The sequence below is a fragment of the Talpa europaea genome (assembly GCF_964194135.1).
Source record: "Talpa europaea genome assembly, chromosome: 12".
Classification (NCBI taxonomy): Eukaryota; Metazoa; Chordata; class Mammalia; order Eulipotyphla; family Talpidae; genus Talpa; species Talpa europaea.
Window position 1 is genome coordinate 43,289,413 of NC_140079.1, and position 19,342 is coordinate 43,308,754.

The following is a 19,342-nucleotide window of genomic DNA, read 5'->3' on the forward strand; positions in this document are numbered from 1 at the left end:
ACCAGCGCTGCAGAGGCTGCGGGCAGCTTCGTAACCCAGTGCTCAAATGCTGCGCCACCGGGGAGGCCCAAAAGGAAAAGCTTTTAGAGATCCAAGAGAGCAGAAAGTTCAATAAATTGAGTTATATAAGTTGAATAAGAGAAAATGAAATCCAAGAGGAAATTCCATGATGTAAAATAAAGAGCAACTTCTACTTCTCAGTTTGAGCAATTAAGCCCAATTTCTGACTATTAGTCACTATTGTCTAAAGTTAGGGTGGTTCTTGAACACTATAGGATGATTGTTTTTTCATAGTTTTCCTTTCAATGACTTTTGTCAGGGCTGCTTTTAGGCCTTTGTTCCTCAGACTGTAAATGAAGGGGTTTAGCATGGTTGTGTCCACAGTGTACATCACCGAAGTAACTTGATCATGATCATGAGCTTTGGGAAGCAGTGGAGCTAAGGTACACTCTGATGTTTGTACAATTAAATAAGGCTAAAACTGAGAGGTGAGATGCACAGGTGGAAAATGCTTTATACTTGCCCTGAGCTGATGATATTGTACAAATGGAAGAAACAATCTCAGAGGAAGAATAAAGGATACAGAAGAGGGAATCACTGTCCACTAAAATAGACTCAAAATCGATCACAATGGTGTTGAGTAAGATGTCAAACCAGGCCAGTTTGACAATCTGATTGAGTTCACAGAAAAAGTGTGGGATTTCCACATTTGTACAGAAGGACAGACATAACAACATTAAACTTTGTATTAAGGAATACAAAATACTTATGATCCAGGAGGCCAGTACCAGCAGCCCACACAACTGGGGATTCATGATGATTGTATAGTGCAGGGGTGGCAGATGGCCACAAAGTGGTCATAGGCCATGACAATCAGGAGGAAGACATCCAACATTGCAAACAGTATGAAAAAATACCTCTGGGTGATGCATCCTTTGTAGGTTATGGCTTTGCTCTGTGTCTGGATGTTCACCAGCATCTTGGGGATGGTGGTGGAGGTGAAACAGATGTCAGCAGGGAATAGGTTGGAGAGGAAGAAGTACATGGGGTGTGGAGTTGGGAGTCTGAGCTGACAGCCAGGATGATGAGCAGGTTTCCAAACACAGTGATCAGATACATAGTGAGGAAAAGCCCTAAAATGAGGGACTGGAGTTCTGCTGACTCTGAAAAATCTCAGGAGAAGAAATTCTGAAATTTGTGTATCATTGACTGGTTTCAGGTAGTGCAAGTGACTTGCAGGAAAAAAAGGAAAATAACAAGACTTATTTTACAAACTTATGCTATTAACCTATGAAATGCCTCCATTTATATTTTTGTAAGAAGTTAATTATAATATTCTGTGTATGATTTCCTTTAGGGGGTCCTCAGGACAACTCTGATATAGAATTTTTGTACCAATTAACTTTTTCCCAAGTGACTCATGAGCTATATGATTTTACTAATAGATAATTTTATTTCTGGAATACAAATTGAATGCCGACTGTGTTTTAGCACTGCCTAGGCAATGAATCTTAGGGTATTGTAAAACACAACTCCAATTCACTGGCGGGGCAAGAATGTATGAGTACACAATAAAATTATATAACATTTTAGAAGTTGTCATGTAGTATGAAGTAAAAGAAGTCAAGTATGAAAAGAGAGTGAATTGGGGATATAGTTTCTCTCAGGCATTTAAGGCATATCTGCAGACATGCCACATTTGAACAAAGACCTTACGTAAGAAAGGGGAAGGAGATGTAGGTTTATGTGGAGACATGTGTGTCCAGCAAAGGGAACATCCAGTGCAAAGTAGCTGTAGAGATACATGTTTCACATATTCAAGTTATAAAAAGTGAAGCCCTCTGCACTGAAAAGAAATTCTCAATAAATCAGAGAGAGATACTATTTTATATAAGGGAGAGAAATCAACAGCTGAAGAGGATGAAAAGAAATGGATGAAGAGGACGAAGAAGGGGAGGAGAGGGGGGAGCTAAGAGAATTTAAGTGACTAAAGAGCAAAAATGATTTAATAAGCTAGGTAGTTTCTCAGAGACTGGTCCCGGGTGGCTCTCAGCCATCATTATACTTTTTCAATATAAAGAAAAAAACAATATGTTACCCAAGTAAGAAATAGTGTTATTTTTGTGATATATTTATGTTAAATATCTTACATATTGCACACCCAAGAGAAAATGGGCTGTGTTTCTGCATGTCAGCTCGAGTATCATTTGGGCAGGTCTTTCTCTGTGGTGAAGTCTATCCTGTGCATTGTAAGATGCTTGGAGCATCCCAGCCTCTCCCTACCCCTCACTGTGAGCCTCCCTGAAGTATCTGTGGACATTTCTCAGTGTTTCTATTGGACCAAAGTCCCCACTGTAAGGAAAATGAGTTTAAATCAGGCTTTTTCCTCTTTTCACACAACAGGCAGCCAATACATTGAAATGCTGTTTTCCACCAGTGTAACATCTAACAAACAATGGATGGGTGTTGCATTAGCAACAAGGTATGAATTTTGTCACTATGGGCACTTAACAGTATGAAGGGGTTGGGCAGAAGCTTTGCTGTTCTGCCTCTGTCAGAGTTGGAGTCTTTCTTGTTCCGTCTGCCTGCCTGGGTGTATGGCCCTGTCTCAGCATTAAAGGACTGCAAAGTCTACCAAAGACTCCAAATCATCTTTTCATCTGGGAGAATTGACAATGAACCTACCACACATGGGATGGTTGCACAACACCCACCTGGACCCAGAGTTTGAAATTAATCACAATATATATTCTGGGCCTTGCTGTAATAACAATTTAGTGATAATAACAATTTAATGATATAAAAAGTGATCAAAAGTGTGAATATTTTACACTGCAAAATATTACTCAGTCATTGAAATATTTGCATTCATTTTTCAATCAAGCAAATGTACAAACACAGTGATCTCTTGCCTTTGGATCAAGTTAAATCACCTCTCAGCTGACAACAGGTAAATGTTTTTGGCCTTATTTCTCTCTCCTGAGGGTGAACTGGGTTGCTGGGCTCACCTGGATGAAGTCTCTGAGAGGGTCTCTTGTGGAGATCTGAATTCCTCATTGGATGGCAGTGATAGAGACCTGAGCTCTGTACCCAGACAACCCAGCAGGGAGGAGTGACCCATCTGTTCCTGAAGCGGGAATAGGACTCGACACAAACACAAACACACACACAACAAAAGCATGCCCCTTCCTGCCCAAGGTTATACAAGCCTGGTGTTGTCCCATGTGTTTATAAAGTCTCTATCTGGTCATTAGTCACATTTCCCCATTACTCCTAAATCTATGCACATGATTCCCAGTGGAAAACTGTTCTGGACAGCAATAGATGGTTTCGATGTTCACCTGAAGTCAGGTTAGAGATAAAATAAATTACATTTTTTTCACTCTTCGGTAAATTTGCCTCCTTTTCAGATCTCTAAATTTCCTAGTACATTTTCTTGTTCCTGAGTTGAAATTTTCTATCCAAGTCCAAGACTGAGGAATGGGTCTGGGTTAGGTCCCTCATGTCTTCAAAGATTTGGCTTGTGCTGGTAACATACCTCCTCATCAGAACAGTTGCTGTCATCCTTCACAGCAGGAATCAACCTGTGATCTTGTGATAATAGAACACAGCAATGAATTCATAAGCTTCATGCCCCTTTGCTAAAAGGATTAGGAGATTCATACTTCCATCACATTAATGGCTATAATTTAGTCCCTATTTACAGTGTTTATAAATATATAATATAATATAATATAATATATAATATATATTATATATAATATATATTATATATATAATGTATGCTGTTTTATCCATTCTAACCTGAGTTAGGGTGATATAGGGATTCTGTGATTTAATTTTTTAATAATATCCATTCCATGTAGAGGTACATTTATGAACTCTATCCTCTTTGGCAGACAGGGGTTTTGGAGGGGTTTAGTCATCTGCCCAGAATTAAATCCATCAATGTGATGGCCCTAATTTCAATTCTGTGGTTCTCCACCAGAAATGGTTTTCCCTTTGGGGATATTTGGCAGTGTCTGATGGGCTGTTGCTGAGCAACTACAATCCATAAGCCAGCGACTCCTCCAATCCCAAACTATTTTATTCTGCCCCAACTCTCAGTTGTGAGAATGTGAGAAACCCTATCTAGACCCATACTCAATCTACTACAAATGCAAAATCTGCTTCACCAGATGCTGCAAGGATGGGAAAACTATAATCTCTAAAATGTATCCATTTTTTAATTTATTTTTATTTGATATATGTTTTACATCTTCCTTTATTTTTGTACAATGTGTGCTTTCTCATCTTGGTTATAGTCCCTGTGAAATTCCCACCACCAACTCACTCGTGTACCATCACCGTAGTCCCTTGTGCTCTTCCCACCCATGTTTTGATTATATTCCTTTCATTTTCCCCTGCAGAATATCTCTGGTTTATAGTTTCCTTTTAATTTTGATATTTACCTTATTATAATTACTGTTTATTTTTTTCCTGATCCTTCATTTGGATCCTCTACATTCCTCCTAAAAGTGAAACCATCCGGTATTTTTCTTTTTCTTTCTGGCTTATTTCGCTGAGCATGATCCCTTTTAGCTCCTTCCTAGTTGCTGTGAATGGCAGGAGTTAGGATCTTCTTTGCCTTTTTTGTTGAACCCCATGAACTTATTGAAGCTTTTCAGTGTTGGGATCCTCTTTCACTTGTTAACACTACAAATACAAAATCTGCTTCACCATTTCCTGGAAGGACAGTAATTCTAAAATCTCTAGTATTCTCACATTTCTAACAAGCTCCTGGTGATGATATTGCTGCTAATTTTTGAGTAGTAAGAATATACTCCTGGGTCAGAATCAGGGTAATAATTTCAGGCTATCTGTATACAATGCCATTTTTTATGTAATTTTGACGGAATAGTGTACTCACTCACACTAGTGCCTGTGACAGATTCTTTGTTTATTTCTTTTAAATAGCACTTCTTGAGTGACAGCAGGGCAAAGTTATATCCAAAAGGATTTTTAATAATGTATTTATGAAAAAAAATGTAGCAGTCAGAATAATGGTCCCCCAAAATATGTGCATATCCCAACCCTTAGAAACTTTGAATGTTATTTTTATAACAATGGAGGAAATATGCAGATGGAATTAGATTGCTAATGTTAAAACAAGAAGATAATTCGATTAGCACATGGAATCCTGGAACAGATCCATCCCAGCAACATAGACTCTCTCTAGCTGATCATTAATGGCTTCTGGAGGAAAGACTTCAACTTAAAGGAGAAGTGACAAGAAGTATGAAACATATGGAGTTATTGTTGAATGGGTAACTAAATCAGAGTTTGGAAGGTGTTCAGCCCCCAAACATGCCCAGCCATGTTCAACCATGTTCAGGCAACTCTGGAAACAGCTGAAATAAAGTTGGTCTGCCACAGACCATGAAGGATTGAAACTCAAGCAATCATTGATAAATTTACTCCTCATCTCAGTGTCATTTGATGTGGTGTTGGATTCCATGAGTGGGGTTTTTGGATTACTTCCAGAAAAGTTTCATCAGAGTTCCCCTGTTCAGCAGTACATGGATAGCTTACACAGGAGATGAAGCCATTTGCACAGATACAAGCTGGTATGTTTGTATTTTAAAATGACAGTTTTATTAGGAGAAGCATAGAAGAAAAATAGGAGACCTGCATAGTCACAGGTGGGCAGGAGAGCTGCATCTTGTCAGTGTGGAATTTGTACTGATACAATGGTCATCTTTTTGAGAAGGTTTCATTGCTTTGTGGAATTGTTATACAATGTTAATTACTTCTAGGATATGACTATGTTGATATATAAGGATGAGTGATTCTCTACTAATGTCAATCTCCATAACCCCATCTCAGGTCTGAGTCTCAGACTCTTTCTAAAGCAGTCTGATAATTGCTATAGCAGTTAGTGCTAAGGATTTATCAATTCTATAGCTGGCTTAAATAAGTTTCATTTATAATCCCACCTCCAGTTTCTGGTCTTTGATGCCACCATCCTAAATTTTCCACTTTTAGTATGTAGGATTGAAAGTCAACTGATCATTGGTAAATTAACATTTCATCTGATTTGCATGCTGTTGTAACCATTGGAACTCAATTGCTCTAAACTGATTTTCATAGTCGACCTCCAATAAGAATGAGATAGACTTCTAGTCCTGATTTGCATAACTATTCAGAGAGAGAAGTAGACTTCCCACATAGCTCAGAATCATGTTTCAAGGGTTACTTGAGTCATATATCCTAGCCACAGTTCTAATAAATTGCTAAGTAAATATATTATACCTAAAAAGCAGGAGGTTAACCATGAGTATCCAGTAAACACAATGGTTCTTTTAATGTTGATTAGGAAGAAAAAATAGTAGGTATCAGAGATATCTGAAAATTCTACACTGCAGGCACCTGAGCCAACACCTCTGGTCTTGAGAGTGAAGCCAGGGAGTTGGAGAGAGGGCCCAGCAGCCATAGGTGAGCAGTGACCATCTTGGACAGTGCCCATGAGCCCTCCCACAGCATCATATTCCTTGTGAAGCTAAAATGTCTTTTTTGGACCCAACCTGGACACCATACCCTGATGTCCCTGTAGGAGCACCCTAAAGTCATGCCCGTCCGCATGAGTGGCACAGTGACCATATGTGTGGAACAAATCTGAAAGCAAACAACAGGGAGAAAGAAAAGTACCAATAGTCAAGCAAGCACTCTGGGGAATGACACACCACAAAAAGAAAATCAGAAAGTGTGCAACCAGTCTTAGAAAAGCATGGGCTGGTCTGCAAGGCTGTTGGAGTCCAGCAGCCTCAGAGCACCCCTTCCAGAACTGAGAAAAGACTGAGGGACGCCTTCACAATCAAAAGTGGGCAGTGAGTCCCAGGGAAGTACCTCTCAGCCCACAGGGCTGTTGAAGGTCACAATCCCCTGAGTACCTCTTCTGGAAATGAGTAAAGGTAGAAAGATGTCCCAGCAAACACAGGTGAGCAGTGAGATGCAGGATAGTACCTTCCGGCCTGCATGTGCTGTGGGAGGCTCGTGACCTCCTGTGCAACTGTGTACTCAATCTGGAACTGTGCATCCCATCTGAAACAGAATAAAGCCAATAAGGCAGTGGGAGTGCCCAGTCCCACAAGGTGTGGTGACTGCTTGGGAGAGCCTTTTTTGCCCACACACAGCATAAGAGACTTTGTGAACCTCTATGCACATGCACAGACCACACCTGGTAATGTAGGTTAAGGTGCACATGTAAGAGAATGGTAGCATACAGAGACTTGGTTATCCTCACAGATAACACCCAGCAATTAGGCAAGGGAAAGATATACAAACAATACAAATAGGGAAAGAGGAAATAAAGCTATCATTATTCACAGAAAATATGATAATATATACAGAGCGAAGCCTAAAAATTCCCCTAAGAAGCTAATGAAAACAATAAGCCAGTTTAGTACAGTAGCAGGATACAAAATAAACACACAAAAATCAGTAGCCATCCCGTATACAAACAATCACTTTTAAGAAGAAATTTATTTATTTATTTTAAAAAATTTATTTATTTATTTATACAAGAACTCGGGTACAGGCAAGATTAGTGGGAGGGTAAGAGGAGTCACCAGAGCCAGAGCAGGGAACAGAACAGGCAGATTGACAAAATTCACTGCTGAGGGGGGCAGTGGACCATGTGGGACCTTTGCCAGCCGGCCGGGATCAAACCCACCCTGCAGAGGTTGTGGACAGCTTCACAGTGTGGCGCTCAACCATCTGCGCCACCAGGGGAGGTCCTTAAGAGGAAATTTAAAAAAAAAAAATCTCATTTACAATTATGCCTCCAAAAAATTAAATACCTAGGAATAAACATAACAAATGAGGTGAATGACCTATAAAGAACTTGTAAAACTTTGTTAAAGAAATAAGCCAAAAAAAAAAGAAAAATACCGGATGGTCTCACTCATAGCAGGAATCTAGAAAACTTAAATAAGGGACCAGAAAAATGAATAACTATAAGAAAGCACAAATCAAAATCAACAAAAAACTATGAACCAGAGACACTTTTCTGGGGGTGAGGGGCGGGAGGGGAGGGATTGGGGTCAGAATGGGGGGGTTGCAATTGTATGGGGAATATAAAAATAAAATTTATTATTTAAAAAAATAAAATAAAATAAAATTGAAATAACATTGTATTATAACACTAGTAAAGATTCAGGTAAGCATCATTGAGAATCAACATGTATATACTACATAAAGTTCATAGCTAAATAAAAACTAGTTGAAATACAAAAAAAAAAAAAAAAGAAATAGAAGAATACACAAAAAAAAGTGAAATAAGCCAGAAAGAAAAAGAAAAATACTGGATGGTCTCACTCATCACAGGAATTTAGAAAACCTAAATAAGGGACCAGGGAAAAGACTAATTATAATAAAGTAAAAATCAAAATCAGCAAGCAACTATTAACCAGAGACACACTATAGGGGGCAGATGGAGAGGAGTGGGAGTTAGGGTGAAAATAAGGGGGGGTGGGAATTGTATGGGGAATATAACCAAGATGAAAATGCATACATTGTGCAAAAATGAAAAATGATGTAAATATATATATATAATTAAATAAAATAAAAAATAGAACAATAGTTCATGTATTGAAAAATTAACATAATCAGAAGGGCCATGCTACCAAAAGCATTTTACAGAGTTAACACAATTCTGATAAAGAATTTCAATGACATTTTTCAAAGAAATAGAACAAATATTGCTGAAATTTATAAGGAATCCGCCCCCCCCAAAAAAAAAACACTCAAGGTGCCAAAGCTCTCCTGACTAAGAAGAACGAGAGTGGAGATATTACACTCCAGACTTCAAGCTCTACTACAAAGCCATAATAATTAAAACAGTATGGTACTGGAATAAAAACAGACCAGTGGACCAATGGAATCAAGTTGAAAATGCAGAAATAAAGCCACACATATTGGAAAACTAACTATTATAAAAGAACAATGAATATGCAATGGAATGAGCATAGTCTGATCAATAAATGGTGCTGAGAAAACTGGATTACCACATTCAAAAGAATGAAAGGAGGCTAATTCCTCAAACAATACACAATACCAACTCAAAATGCATGAATATAATACCTGAAATTCATAAAATACATTGAAGAAAATTTAAGCAAAACACTCCATGATACATGCCTCAGAAACTTAATTGTGGACTCATCTCCAGAAACAAAGAAAAAAAAAAACAGGAAAAAAGAAACAGCTGGGATTACATCAAACTAAAAACTTTTGCTGCAGCAAAATAGACAATAACCAAAACTGAGACATCCTATTCATTTGAAAAAAAAAAAAATTTTTTGCTCTCCGTAGATCTGATTCAAAGATACTGATTCAAAGATACTGATTCAAAGATACTGATTCAAAAAAAAAAAAAAAAAAAAAGATACTGATTCAAAGATACTGATTCAAAGATACTGATTTCAAAGATTTGCGAAGAGCTCACATGACTCAACAAAAACAAGCAATCCTGCCAAAATATTGACAGAATAGCTACAAAAGATGCTTCTCCAAAGAAGAAATGCAAATAGCCAACAGGTATATTAAGCAATTCTCAACATCACTATAATTAGGGAAATGTAAATCAAAACCACAATGAAATACCACTTCACACTGGTGAGAATTAATAATAATAATAATAATAAAACTGGCAACAACAAATGCTAGTGAGGATGTGGAGAAAAAGGACCCCTCTTACTATGCTGGTTGGAATGAAAACTGCTTCAACCACTATGCAAAGCTGTGTAGAGGACCCTCAAATTGCTAAAAATGTATCTACATCATGAGCTAGTGATTCCAATCCTAGGAATCTACCCTAAAGACACAGAAACATTGATTCAAATAGAATTCTGCATTCCTATGTTTACTGCAGCCCCATTTACATAACTAAGCTGGAAACAACCTAAATGTCCAAACACAGATGATTGGATCAAGAAAATGAAGTATGTATACACCATGGAACATTACTCAGCAATTAAAAAGAATAAGCTAATGTCATTCACAGCAACATGGATGGAGCTAGAAGGGATTATGCTCAGTGAAATAAGTCAGAAGGAAAAAGAAAAGTATTGGATTTTTTGTACTTATAGGAGGACTAGAGGGAAACCAAACAAGGGGTGAGGAAAAATAAAAAAAAAAAAATTCTAGCAGACAACTACAAATTAGAGACATAGAGCAGGGCAGGGGGGAATGAGAGGAACCAAACACAGGAGGGAAGAGCGCAGTAGACTATGGTGGCAGTTCACAGGGGATTTTGTGGTGGGAATTTTATGGGGATTACACCTGAGGGGAGAAATCAAACATTGTACAAAACTGAACAGCTATATTCATTTTTAAATAGTAATATATAATAAATATGATATTTTTAAAAAATAAAGAAAAATAAAATGCTACACTGAAGGCTTGGATTCTGGAGGAATAGCCATTAATCAAGGGACACAGATGGGCAACAATACAAACTGAAATTAGAAAAGTCACAGAATCCATACGGATCTTCTAGATCTTCATCCTTTTATAGATGAATAGTATTTCAGAGTATGTGTGTATGTGTGTACAATATCTTATTTTTCTGTTCAACTGTCATTGGACACTAAGGTTTTTACCATTATGGGGCTATTTTAAATAGTGCTACAATGAACACAGGAATGCATCCAATCTTTTGTTTTTTTAAAAAAGTTTTATTTATTTATGCATACAAGAACTAGGGTACATGCAAGCCAGAGGTGTGGGAGGGTGTGAGAGGATTTACTAGAGACAAAGTGGGGAACAGAACAGGCAGACTGACTGAAATGCACTGCTGAGGGGCACAGTGGGCAAGTCAGGAGATGTCTGCTGTGCCATGTGGGTAGCTCCCTAGCCAGTAACTGAACTTGTGCTGCAGAGGTTGTGGATAGCTTCATAGGCTGCATCTAAACTCCTTGCACCATCCGGGAGGCCCACATAATCTTTTGAATTAGGATTTTTGCATTCTTTCAGTAGATACTTAGGTGTGGAAATGCTAGGTCATGTGGTAGTTTATTTTTAATATTTTGAGAAACTTCCATGCTGATTTCCACAGGGCTGACCTACTCTATATTGGCACTGACAGTGTAAGAGGATTCCTTTTTCTCCACAACGTCACCAACACTTCTTCTTTTTTTATTTATTTATTTTTTTTTTCCTATTTATTCTTTTTTTTTTTTTTTTTTTAAATAAATTTTATTGTTATATTCCCCATACAATTGCAGCCCCCCCATTCTGACCCCAATCCCTCCCCTCCCGCCCCCGCCCCCCTAAAAGTGTCTCTGGTTCATAGTTTTTTGTTGATTTTGATTTTCACTATCTTATAGTTATTCATTTTCCTGGTCCCTTATTTAAGTTTTCTAGATTCCTGCTATGAGTGAGACCATCCGGTATTTTTCTTTTTCTTTTTGGCTTATTTCGCTGAGCATGATCCCTTCCAGCGCCATCCATGTTGCTGCAAATTGCATGTGTTTATCTTTTTTGAATGCTGAGTAATATTCCATGGTATATATGTACCACATCTTCTTGATCCAGTCATCTATTTTTGGGCATTTGGGTTGTTTCCAAAGCTTAGCTATTGTAAACAGTGCTGCTATAAACATAGGGGTGCAGGTGTTCTTTGGAATTGATGTTTCTGTGTCCTTTGGGTAAATACCTAGGAGTGGAATTGCTGGATCATATGGAAGCTCTATGTTTAGTAGGTCCAGAAATCTCCACACAGCTTTCCACAGTGGTTGGACCAGTTTGCACTCCCACCAACAGTGCAGAAGAGTTCCTTTTTCTCCACACCCTCGCCAACATTTGTTGTTGCTAGTTTTTTTAATATGTGCCATTCTCACTGGTGTAAGATGGTATCTCATGGTAGTTTTGATTTGCATTTCCCTGATGACAAGTGATGTTGAACATTTTTTCATATGCCTGTTGGCCATTTGCATTTCCTCTTCAGAGAAGTTTCTTTTAAGCTCTTCTGCCCATTTTTTGACTGGATTATTTTCTTTGTTGTTGTTGAGTCTCATCAGCTCTTTGCAGATTTTTGTGATCAGTCCTTTATCATTAGTGTTGGGTGCAAAAATGTTCTCCCAGTTGGTGGGGTTTCTCTTTGTTTTTGTTATTGTCTCTTTTGCTGTGCAAAAGCTCTTTAATTTGATGTAGTCCCAGCTGTTTATCTTTGCCTTCACTATCACTGCTTTGGGTGATGTGTCTGTAAAGATGTCTTTGATGTGCAAATCACGTAGTGTTTCGCCTATATTTCCTTCTATATATTTTATGGTTTCAGGTCTTATGTCTAGTTCTTTAATCCATTTTGAGTTGATTTTTGTGTATGGTGTGAGGTGGTGGTCAAGCTTCATTCTTTTGCATGTAGCGACCCAGTTTTCCCAGCACCATTTATTGAACAAACTTTCTTTGCTCCAATGCATATTCTTTGCTCCTTTGTCAAAGATTAGTTGACCATAAATCTGTGGGTTTATTTCTGGATTTTCTATTCGATTCCATTGGTCTGTAGGTCTGTTCTTGTTCCAATACCATGCAGTTTTGATGATTATGGCTTTGTAGTATAGTTTGAAGTCTGGGAGTCTGATGCCTCCATTCCCTTCTTTTTTTTTCAGGAGAGCTTTGGCTATTCGGGGTTTTTTGTGATTCCATATGAATTTCATCAATAATTGTTCTATTTCTTTGAAGAATGACATTGAAATTTTGATTGGAATAGCATTGAATCTGTATATTGCTTTTGGAAGGATGGCCATTTTAATAATGTTTATTCTTCCAATCCATGAGCAGGGGATGTCTCTCCATTTCTTTGTGTCTTCTTCTATTTCTTTTAACAGTGTTTTATAGTTTTCTTTGTATAGGTCCTTTACCTCTTTTGTTAGATTTATTCCCAAATATTTGATTTTTTTTGTTTCAATAACAAAAGGGATGGTCTTTTTGATTTCTTCTTCTTCGGATTTATTGTTTGTGTATAGGAAGGCTACTGACTTTTGCGTGTTGATTTTGTATCCTGCCACTTTACTGAACTGATTGATGAGTTGAATTAGCTTTTCTGTGGAGTTTTTGGGGTTCTCTATATATAATATCATATCGTCTGCAAATAGTGATAGTTTGACTTCTTCTTTTCCTATTTGGATTCCTTGGATGTCTTTCTCTTGTCTTATTGCCCTGGCTAGGACTTCCAGTATTATATTGAAAAGCAATGGTGAGAGTGGACATCCTTGTCTTGTTCCAGATCTTAATGGAATTGCTTTCAGCTTTTCACCATTGAGAATGATACTGGCTGTTGGCTTGTCATAGATGGCCTTTATGATGTTGAGGTATGTTCCTTGTATCCCAAGAATTTCAAGGGCTTTTATCATGAATGGGTGTTGCACTTTGTCGAAAGCTTTCTCAGCATCTATTGATATTATCATATGGTTTTTATATTTCTTTTTGTTGATGTGTTGGATAACGTTGATTGATTTTCGGATGTTAAACCATCCTTGTGCCCCTGGAATGAATCCAACTTGGTCGTGGTGAATTATCTTATGGATACATTGTTGGATTCTGATAGCTAAAATTTTATTGAGGATTTTTGCATCAGTGTTCATTAGGGAGATTGGCCTGTAGTTTTCCTTTTTTGTGTTGTCCTTGTTCGGTTTTGGTATTAGTGTAATGTTGGCTTCATAAAACGTGTTTGGTATTGTCCCTTCCTTCTCAATTTTTTGGAAGAGTTTGTGAAGGATAGGCACTAATTCGTCTCTGAATGTTTGGTAGAATTCATTTGTAAATCCATCAGGTCCTGGGCTTTTGTTTTTGGGGAGGTTTTTTATTACCATTTCAATTTCGCTAATTGTAATTGGTCTGTTTAGGTGTTCTATTTCTTCTTTATCTAGCTTTGGGTGATTGTAGAGTTGTAGGAATTTGTCCATCTCCTCTAGATTGTTGAACTTGTTTCCATATAACTGTTCATAGTAGTTACTGATTATTCTTTTGATTTCTGCTGTGTCCGTTGTGATTTCTCCTCTTTCATTGATGATCCTGTTTATTTGTGCTTTCTCCCTTTTTTCCTTTGTGAGCCTGGCTAGGGGTTTGTCTATTTTATTGATTTTTTCAAAGAACCAGCTCTTGGTTTCATTGATCTTTTGGATTGTTTTTTTAGTTTCAATTTCATTTATTTCTGCTTTGGTTTTTATTATTTCTTTTCTTCTACTGGTTTTGGGGTTTTTTTGTTGTTCTTTTTCTAGATCTTTGAGCTTCGAGATTAGGTTGTTTCTTTGCGTTCTTTCTTGTTTCTTGATGTGAGCTTCTATTGCTATATATTTTCCTCTTATTACTGCTTTTGCTGCATCCCATACATTTAGGATATTGGTGTCCTCCTTGTCGTTCAATTCAAAAAATTTTTTAATTTCTTCTTTGATCTCCTCATTAGTCCAATGGTCTTCCAGTAGTGTGGTTTTTAATCTCCATGAGGTAGGAAAGTTCCTTGCCTTCTTTTTATGGTTTATTTCTAGTTTGATGCCTTCATGGTCAGAAAAGATGGTTGATATGATTTCAATCTTGGTGTATCTGTTGATGTTTGTCTTGTGCCCCAGTATGTGATCGATCCTGGAGAATGATCCGTGTGCGCTTGAGAAAAATGTGTACTCCGTTTTTTTGGGGTTTAGTGTTCTATAGATGTCTGTTAAGCCCAATTGCTCTAGGTCCTTATTTAGAGCTTTAGTTTCTTTACTTATTTTTTGTCTTGTTGATCTATCCATTGTTGATAGTGGTGTGTTGAAGTCTCCCACTACGTATGTGTTTTCTCTGATGTCTGTTTTCAGAGAGGACAACAGTTGTCTGATATATTTTGGTGCTCCTTCGTTTGGTGAGTATATGTTAATGAGTGTTATTTCTTCTTGAAGTATTGTCCCCTTGATCATAATGTAGTGACCCTTGGGGTCTCTTTTTATCTTTTTGAGTTTGAAATCTGTTTTATCTGATATAAGTATAGCTGTTCCTGCTTTCTTTTTTGGTCCATTTGCTTGTAGGATTGTTTTCCATCCTTTAACTTTGAGCCTATTTTTATCTTTTGTAGCTAAATGTGTTTCCTGGAGACAGCAAAAGGTTGGGTTTTGTTTCTTAATCCAGGCTGCAACTCTGTGTCTTTTTATTGAAGAGTTTAGTCCATTTACATTCAGAGTTATTATTGATATGTTAACATCTGTATTTGCCATTGTGTTTGTCTTTCCTTTGATTTTATTTATTTATTCTTTTAATAACTTTTTTTTTTGGCCTTCTTTCATTGTTATTCGTCCCTCTGAGGTTCTGGCTTTAGGACTCCTTGTAGTATTTTTTGGAGTGGGGGTTTAGTTGCAATGAAATTCCGGAGTTTCTGTTTGTCTGGAAAGGTCCATATTCTTTCTTCAAAGAGGAAGGAGAGCTTTGCGGGATAGAGTATTCTTGGTTGGCATCTGTTTTCTTGGAGTCTGTTGACTATGTCCCTCCACTCTCTCCTTGCCCGTAGTGTTTCTTCGGAGAAGTCTGATGTCAGCCTGATTGGTTTTCCTTTGAATGTTATCTGTTTCTTCCCTCTTGCCAGCTTCATTATTTTTTCCTTGTCCTGGATTCTTGGGAGCTTTACTATTATGTGTCTTGCTGTATTTTTCCTTTCGTCGTGGAAGTTTGGTGTTCTTCTTGCTTCTTGTATATCAATTTTCAGCTCCTTCTTCACATTTGGGAAGTTCTCTTCAATTATCTCTTTGAATATTTTCTCTGTTCCTACATCTCTCTCCTCTCCTTCTGGTATTCCTATAACTCTTATATTTCCTTTCCTCATGGAGTCAGATAGTTCCCGAAGTCTTTCTTCGTTCTTTTTCCTTCGTACTTCTCTTTCCTTTTCTGTTTTGGTTCTTTTTATTTCTATGTCTTCAAGATTACTTATTCGTTCTTCCATTTCATCTATTCTGCTTTCATTGCTTTTCCCAGAATTCTTTAGTTCTTCCATTAATTCTTTGATCTCCTGCATTTCTTTTACTTCCCTCTTTAGGGACTCAATTTCTTTCTTCTGACCATTGTTTTCCCTCTCTAGGGACTCAATTGCATTCTTCTGATCGTTGATTATTTTTCCCTTATCATTGTTTTCCTTTATGACTTCTGTTAGTTTTTTAATCACGGCAATTTTAAATTCTCTTTCTGGAAGGCTCAGAAATTCTTCCAAGTTATTGTCTTTGCAATCTGGGGGCTGGCTTTCTTTTTGTGGTGTGCTTTTTCTCTGGAGAGTTGCTAGGTTGCGTGTGGTTCTTCTCTTCCCTACTGTCTGTTTTCTAATTTGCCGTATGCGTTGGGACACTGTGTAGTTGGGACTGGCCGGCATCTTGGGTGGGCTTCTCTGTTCCCCTCTGGTTCTTCCAGGAGTCATCTGTCAGTTTCAAGCAGTCTTTACTGGAGAAAGGTCCCTGTTCTAAAATGCCGATGTAGGGACACACTCCCCTGTGCGCCTGGTCTGCCCCGGCGGTGGGTTCCTGCTCCCCTCTGGGCTTGGACTGCAGGCCAGAGGGGGTCTGGCGTGGGCGAACTTCCCCCGCTCACCTCTGGCTCCTGAGGAAGCCTTCTGCAGGTAGTCTTTACTGAAGAAATGTCCCTGTTCTAAAATGGTGATGTGGGACACACTCCCTGCGTGTCTGGTCTCAGGCACACTCTTCTGCGCACCTGGTCTGCCCCGGCTGTGGGTGCTCGCTCTCCCTGTGGGCTCAGACTACTTGTTCGGAAGGGGCCCGGTGTGGGCAAACTCCCCAGCTGGCCACTAGCTCCTTCAGGAGCCTCTGCTGGCTTCAAGTCGCTAGGTGGTGCCAGAGATCTCTCCTAGAGCCCTTGGGGAGCTGATTTTCCACCCCGTGGGACAGGGAGCAGAGCGGGGATGGTAGGGTACACCTCAACGGCTTTGGGGTGCTGTGTCTGCCTTGTGCCCCACCGTCGTGGGGAACCCACGCCCCTAATTTCGTGCCCCGGGTCTCTGTTCCAAAGCCCTCAGTTCCAGGACGCGGGCTGTAGCCCAGATCAGTGGGGCGGGAATGGCGCCTTTTGAATCCTGCTCCCCTGCCTGGGCGCCTTGTTCCTGCTCACTCAGGATGGGCCTCCGCTGTCTCCCCCTAATTTCGTGCCCAGGTCTCAGTTCCAAAGCCCTCAGTTCCAGGATGCGGGCTGTAGCCCAGATCAGTGGCGCGGGAATGGCGCCTTTTGAGTCCAGCTCCCTTGCCTGGGCGCCTTGTTCCTGCTCACTCAGGGAGGGCCTCCGCAGTCTCCCCCTAATTTCGTGCCCCGGGTCTCAGTTCCAAAGCCCTCAGTTCCAGGACGCAGGCTGTAGCCCAGATCAGTGGCGCGGGAATGACGCCTTTTGAATCCAGCTCCCTTGCCTGGGCGCCTTGTTCCTGCTCACTCAGGGAGGGCCTCCGCAGTCTCCCCCTAATTTCGTGCCCCGGGTCTCAGTTCCAAAGCCCTCAGTTCCAGGACGCGGGCTGTAGCCCAGATCAGTGGCGCGGGAATGGCGCCTTTTGAATCCCGCTCCCCTGCCTGGGCGCCTTGTTCCTGCTCACTCAGGGAGGGCCTCCGCAGTCTCCCCCTAATTTCGTGCCCCGGGTCTCAGTTCCAAAGCCCTCAGTTCCAGGACGCAGGCTGTAGCCCAGATCAGTGGCGCGGGAATGGCGCCTTTTGAATCCCGCTCCCCTGCCTGGGCGCCTTGTTCCTGCTCACTCAGGGAGGGCCTCCGCCGTCTCCCCGCAAGCCTAGGTCGCAGGCGCGGGGACCTGGGCAGCTGCGATCCGGTCCGGATCCGCGCCGCTTTCCTTACGCAACCTTACCGGGAGGCCGGGGCTGTGTGCTGGTGCTGGTCTCCTCCTGGGGGGCGTGGCTCTCTTTAATGGCGCCTGGAGCTCACCTCCGCGGCGGATCCTGCAGGGTTCGCCTCTCCCGTTCACGGGGTGTGGTGGCTGCAATAGTTCCTTTCCACTCACAGTCCCACTTGCTGCGTCCGTTTTTCTTGTTGGCCGTTTTGGTTTGTTGTTTCCCTCCTTTCTGCCGGTCGGAGAGTGCCGACTTTGTGGGCGGGGGAGGGGAGCAGGGTTCTGCGCTTCCCTCCCTTCTCGTCCTCTTTTATGGCAACTTTCTTCTTCGGGCAGTTTGCTGGCGTCGTCCGTTTATCTTCCGTGTCCCGGTTCTCACTGGGACCTGCCGCTTTTCCTCCCTATTAACTTTTTTTAATGGGAGATCTTACTCGCAGCGTCTCCTCGCCGCCATGTTGCTCCGCCCTCTCTCCACTTCTTCTTTTTTTAATATAGGTTATTCTTGCAGGTGTCAGGTGGTATCATCTTGTCATTTTGATTTATTTCTCACTGGTAAGTGATGAAGAGTATAATTTTATGTGTCTGTCAACTATGTGTCTTCTTTGTAGAAGTATCTATTTGGCTCTTCTCTACATGTTTGGATCAGATTGTTTTCATTATATTGAATTTTATGGATTATTTGTAGGTCGTGGATATATGCTCTTTGGCATGGACATTGATCTTCCGTGCTTCAATAAATATCTGAACAGCATGGAAAAGAAGCATTTTGCATAGAATTTAATAGCTGATTGAAATATTGCTTCCTCATTGCATGGTCATCTCTGACAATAACATCATATTTGGTCAAACTGTTTAAACTGTTCTTTCTATGTAGACTCCAAAGAGAGATGTTCATTTGATAATAAAATTTTGCCAGTAATTACTGGTAGACATTCTTTAAACCTAGCTGAATAAGATAATAATAGGATGAAAACAATTATAAAATACAGTTGCATGTTTTAGAGGGAATATATGAAAATCAATAAAAATTAAAAACTGTCTATTTATAAACACAACAGAAATTTAATGTAGTTATTAAATGCAGAGAGAAGGTGAATTCCAGCAAGAAAACAGAAAACACAAGTTTGACTTCCATCATCTGATCAGAGAATAGCAATTCAGGTTCTGAGGCTTTGGATCTTGCCTTTATGGGCACTTCTTCAGTCCCAGATATTTGTCCTTATGTAGCTGCCATCCAAAAGAGAATTTTCAGAGGCCCCTTTTGGTCTTTGTTCCTCATACTATAGATGAAGGGACTGACCTGGGGTGTGGCCACAGTGTACATCACTGAAGTTGTCAAACTTAAGTGTTTTTCATGGTAATAAAGAACTAAGGATTACTCCCAGGACTGTACAGTAATAAGGATGTTTTGATGATGATGATAATGATAATGATGATGATGAAGATAAGGATACAATGGAGAGGTGAGATGCACAGGTAGAAATCAATCTATATCTCCCCAAGCTGATGAG

General features: G+C 39.8%; 1 pseudogene across 1 annotated transcript in view; it reads right to left on the reverse strand.

The window, feature by feature from the left end:
* Positions 1-250: 250 nt before the first annotated feature.
* The window catches only part of LOC311181541 (putative olfactory receptor 7A2), a 58,824-nt pseudogene continuing 39,732 nt past the window's right edge, over positions 251-19,342 (reverse strand). Inside the window, exon 2 of the transcript in view lies at positions 251-1,163. The product of the transcript in view is annotated as a putative olfactory receptor 7A2 (transcript). The remainder of the gene's footprint in view (positions 1,164-19,342) is intronic.